We start from the raw sequence: 6,000 nt of genomic DNA on the forward strand, positions 1-6,000 counted from the left end.
TCATGGGGAGAAACAAGCATACCAACTGCCCTCTCTATCCCAGGTCTGAACTGACAAATGCTTGAACTCTCTGTTTGGGATTAGTCGGTGGTTGACCTGTTTTATTTGTTTTTTTCAATCCATTATGCTGTTTTTTTCCCGCATCCAATATGTTCCCCCTCATCGTAAGCTGCTTTCTAACATGCAGAAAGCTCAGCCTAGATTGATGCTAGCCAGTCATGCAGTTCAATATAACCCTGATGATGTGATCACTCTCTAATGAAGCAGCTGGATAGATTGCTTTCTCATAGGGCTTGGCAGGAGGCTCTAAACAGTGCCACTATCAGCTAGCAGCCCGCATAGATATGACATTGGCAAGTATGGCATGTATGCAGATGATAAGGTATTGGTGAAACTCTGTATTTCTGAAAAGAAAACACAAACATGTCATATGATCTTCTGTAAACCTTTTAGGCTACAAACAAGGGTGTTTTCAATCTCCGACTGTGAATCCTTGTCAGTTGTGATTTGATGTTAGTTGTACTAAAGCTATAAATGTAATCAGGGACACAATATTATCAGTGTATTGTGTTGTGTAAATGACCAGGCAGGTGTAGAGGTGTAATCAAGTAAAAAATCCAAATGTTGTGATACAATCAGAAATACATAGCTTGTGTAATTGCTGTATGAGTTACTGCAGCAGTTTATGTTCATTTTATATATATATATATATATATATATATATATATATATATATATATATATATATATATATATATAAATATAATGCAAGATATGTTTTATTTGTGTTAGCATTTGAAAACCAACAGTGGAGGTATTTCTAGGTTTCCAGTAGCTTGGTAACTATTTTTTTTTTTTAATTGGAATGCTTGTTTATACCAACATGATCTTCCGATCCTGTTCTATCACATGGCTACAGGTATGGCTCCCTGAATATGAAAAGAACAGCACTGTTTATGATTAGGTCACCCTGCCACTTGAGCTCTCTAACTGAGGATGCACTTTTAAATCAAAACTTAAAAAGGGAACAGAAGATGGATTTTTCCTATTCTGTGCAACTTTCTCAATAAAATGACAGTTCCTTGCAAACGTATTTAGTACACATTTTAAGCTTCGACCGCTTGATTTTTGTTAACCCCTCCCTGAACTGTACTACTCAGCAAAAGAAAAAAAAAATCACAAACCTAACTTTGCATTTTTTACATTTCCCATGGTGAGCAATACTAAGGCATCTTTGTTCTTTTTCTTTTCTTTTTGATTTCAGAGTGGCCATTATGACATTTTTAACCTCTCTCTAGGTGCAGCTAAGCAATGAGACAAATTCTTCTGACATCGGGCAAACTCAGACCAGTATATTCACTGCCAGACATAGGCATTTGTTACTAGCAACCTCTTGTGAATAAACATCTTGGGAGTACATAAAGACATGGGACTAGTGTGACTGAAACCTATAACAAAACTATACATTTAACGAGTCACCATTGTATAGCAAACCTTTTCGTTTTGTATGTTATTAAACAGATATCTATTTCCCAGTGACCCTCCTTGAAAAGCCAGAAGCTGTGTTTGTAAAATGTGGCCTTGCCAATACAGACCTTGTATTAAATTCAAGGGCTTATCCCTTTAGAGATGGAATGAGCTGGTTACAGTGATTGTGCTGAACTTGGCCTTAAGGTACTAGGACATGACCTTCCTGTGTTTGCTTTCCCCTCAGTGCCTTAGTCATTTTATTGCCATGAAATTGAATTCCTCACTAAAATGGAACAATCATTTTAAACTTCCACCGTATTGAAACAACTGTACAGCTACTGCTAAGTAGGTTCAAACACATGTAAAAATTCTTAGGAATAACCACATCTGTGGCTGAATGTTTCCACTTCTGTGGTTCAAACCTTTTTTTTTTTCTAAACCTGGATTCCCTATTGGTAAAGTACGTTCTATCCAGGATAGCACTCCCTTCACAACGTCTTTTGATTAAAGTGAAACAACCGTAAAGTGGAATGAATCACACTAACAAAAAATGAGGTTAGGACTGTGATTCTGTTTGCTTGTAATCTATTTTAACAAACATAATATTTCATTGATATTTATAGAACGTAAAAACTCACCACTGACCCCAGAGGTTTTGTTCAGCGAGTGAAAAAAAATAGACAATGTAAAAATATTTAATTGTCAGCGTAAGGTGTCTGACATTCTAGTTTACTGGTTTTGATAAAAAGTATCCATATAATGAATAGCGCTAATGATTTGGCTTTTAAAATATGTTTATAACAGGCCAGTCTATTAGGAGCTTCTTCACTCCTCTCCTTTTGTATAGCGATAGAAATAAATGGTAAACCATGGGCGGACAGCAGACCTTTTGATGAATAATGAGATGCTGCAGTAGGTTGAGAGTGAGGTATAAATGACTGGGACACTGCTAAGCAGTCACAGGGAGTAACAGTTGGGGGAAGACAGACTAATATGCATTTAGATCATATCTACAGGTAGATCAATGGCTAGCTGTTTTAAGAACAGCCTCGGTAATGAAAGTATTGGAAACTTCCAGCCAAAAGAGGAGAGAGAGAGGAAGAGGTGGATGAATAAGTAGACAGTTCAGAGCAATAAAGATTAGCAGATACAGGATGGGAATTTTTTTTCTTTTTTTTTTTTCTTCTGGTGGTTCAATTGGCTTTGGTTTGCTTGGGCTATCTATCTATACTGCTGGGTCCCAGATAAATCTGTAGCGCCGTGACCTTCAAATCCTCTAATCTCTTTACTACACCATAGAGTAAGTGCATTGCAAAGCTGAAAATGTCAAACGTCACATGATTTACCTGGATTTAGGAAGTGCATGTTCTTTTCCAAGCAATTTTCAAGTCAGTTTCAGAACGTTATTTATATGTCGATCAATGATCTAAATGTTTAATTAACATAACTCAGAAATGCTATGGATGATTAGAAAGGGCGAGCAATCAAGCATTGTAGCCTTTAAAGGGTAGTTTCATGGCAAGCAGAGGATGTGGGCCTTGTTGAGGTTTTGCACTATTAAGAAGAGGTAGTAGTGGCCTTGGGAATTGTTTAATAAATTGAGGACAATGAACCCTGTTTATGTGTGATAACACAGCTTGTATAAACAGTAAAGCCCATTTGCAATCAGGTAAACCAAGCAGCCATCTTATTAGAGTGTTTTTGTTTCATTCAAATGATGTAAACAGACATATCTGCAATGCGTTTGGGGACCTCTTCATTCAGTTTTATATTGTATACAGTATGTATATTCTGTTTATCTGCAAATACTTCATACAGAATTAAAATGTGTATAAAAAATAAAGGTATTGGAAGATATTTACAGCTGGGGCTACAATTCCATAGGGAATTATACATTCCCACAGGCCCTCGGAAACTCAGTAGCGTGAAACTGCTTCTATTTTAAGGAAAGGCTTTCCAAAGCTGGAAAAGTGTGATCCCCAATCATTTCTTTCAAAAAGTGTTAAGTCATCTTGTCAAGGGTGGTCATAACAGGAATGCCCAAAATGATTTCTATGGGCTGGGAAAATAAGCCAAGAATGTTGTCACTAAATGTTGGGTTGGGTATATACAGCAGAATACAATATGCAAAAAAAAACTCTAACATATATAATTCATTAAACAGATGAGGTGGGTGGGGCTGTCTCCCAGCAGGCTATCAAGAGTCCTTGATTCAACCCAGTTGTGCAAAAGAACAAAGAAAATACAATTATTCTGGTTTGATAGCTGTAAAGATCACAGGTACACAGGTTATAATTGACTTGCCCTCGTATTTCTGGGATCAAAACTGAGTACTATATAATTTAAATAATTAAATAATAATAATAATTGAAAAAAAAAAAGTAAAATGTCAGTGTGTTTAGTATGGGGGTGAAAAAGCAGATACTTGCATACAACTCAATAAAGACATGCTTCCTATATCCAAAGAAGCAACAGAGATTTCATAAAACGGTGTGGAACGGTATTGTTTTGCTGGTAATTTAAGTACCAGTGGTTTGATTGTCAGGATATAAATAAAGTCCTGGTTGCTCGAGAAATATGTGAGTCTAACTTTAGGAGTGAAATTGTTTGCCAAGATACATCTTTATTATCCAGCTAAACATTGACATTTTGTCAGAGTGCTGTTCCATTCCTCTTGATAAACTACTGAGTGTGCTTTCAGCAGATAGCCATTTTCCAGCATATATCAGCTTTAAGGGAACTATAAATTATTCAGGCAGCCTATGGTCATTGTAATTAGACTATTGATAGACTGCCAGTGTTCCTGCCCACAAGTCAATAGGATTGGAAACCAGATACAAATATAGCTACACTGAATCAGAACTTAATAACTTTCTGAACTGTGCAAGCACATATGAACAAAGCCTGGATACTAAAATACCATACAGTGCATGCTTTTAGGGTTTTAATAGAATGCACCTGAGATTTGCAGTACTATGTGAAAGATGGTTTCATTTTTGCACATGAATTATTTACCACGGCATTTTTCATTTGAAACCAGATAAAAATCACAACACAAAAGGATTATAATTTTTTTTGGCTGAAGAAATCTGCTGTTAAAACATGTAACTCTAACTACTATGCACAGGCCTGCTTCCCCTTGATGCTAATTAAAAATGGAAAACAGTGCTCTTAACTGTGAAACACTTCCTTTTATTACAAAAAAATTAAAAATCAATTAACAGACTGCATCAGTGATACAGTACATATAATACGACACGGATTTCAGCAACTTGCAGGAAAGTAATGTGCTGCAGCAATTCAGAAGTGATTACAGCCAAGCCTGTCGTCTTTCAAACAAATAAGCAGAATATAATAAACTACTTACTTTAAAATGATCATCAGCAGGGAACAGGAGGAATTGGATCTCTGATTCTCTGCTAGTTGGTCGAGCTGTTTAGATCTCAGGCTGTTCAAACGCACAATGCAGAAAGCATGATCTCTGCCGGATTTGCTGTAGTTTCCTATGGGCTGTGAGGATTTGTGATAGTATTTTCCAATGGGCTGTTTGTTTGGTGTTTTGGAGGCGCTGCTCAGCAATGAGCACATTGATTCAGACTCTGCCCATTTCCTAAACTCTAGGGAGTTGAATACATTTCCTACCATCGAACAATCTAGATACTAGTTACAAATCTGAAGCCTGATTTACTTAAATGATACAAGAAAAAAAAAATGTGTTTGAAGCTAGCCGCTCCTGAGTTGTTTCTGAACAATGAACCATTTCAGCCATTTATTGTTGAGCTAGTATGGATCTAGATCAAAGTTTATCCTTTTTTTACCGTAAATGTTTTCTATATTTTTAAACAGTCACATATATAAAAGGCAAATGCAATCCAAAAAGTGTATACAGTAGGAGACTAGGAGGCAAAAATAAAATTTGAATTAATAAAAGATGTTCGCCTTGTAACAAGACAGACGGAATGAACGAATGCTTTGCATGGCACCTTACTGGGATCTCCAAATTACAAAACAAACAAGAGGAGTAGTATTACAGGTTCAACCAACCACCTGTTATTAAAAAATAATGCATCCTACTACCTGTGCAGAGGGTTACATTTCAGATAGACCATTTGAGTGAGTTTGAACAAGAGCATGGAAAGTGATTAGAAACCAGGAAACAGCAGCAACAACTTGAATATCTGTATATGTCAAATTACAGTAGAAAAAGGGGATTGCTATACAATATTTTTTGTCTGCTTTGCTATTTGGTTTATAACATTAAAAATAATGGTTGAAGGTGTTAAACACTAGATTAATATAGATAGAAACATAAATAAATGTAGAAACCGACATACAGTTTTTATTAATAATAATAATAATAATAATAATATTATTATTATTATTATTATTATTATTATTATTATTATTATTAGCTTAACAAGTTATACCTATTTCCTGTAACAGTAAGCGTGTGGATTCTGGTTGAATTAAGGTTTCTATGCAACAGGATTATTATTTGAATTTAAAAGCAGTATTGCTGTTCATTTTAAA

At 35.6% G+C, this 6,000-nt stretch overlaps 1 protein-coding gene across 1 annotated transcript in view; it reads right to left on the reverse strand.

The window, feature by feature from the left end:
* LOC117429472 (semaphorin-6D-like) overlaps positions 1-4,994 on the reverse strand; it is a 75,287-nt gene extending 70,293 nt beyond the window's left edge. Inside the window, exon 1 of the mRNA XM_034907218.2 lies at positions 4,838-4,994. The gene's annotated coding sequence lies outside the window, so the exon portion shown is untranslated. The remainder of the gene's footprint in view (positions 1-4,837) is intronic.
* Positions 4,995-6,000: the final 1,006 nt, after the last annotated feature.

The sequence above is a fragment of the Acipenser ruthenus genome, chromosome 24, assembly GCF_902713425.1.
Source record: "Acipenser ruthenus chromosome 24, fAciRut3.2 maternal haplotype, whole genome shotgun sequence".
Classification (NCBI taxonomy): Eukaryota; Metazoa; Chordata; class Actinopteri; order Acipenseriformes; family Acipenseridae; genus Acipenser; species Acipenser ruthenus.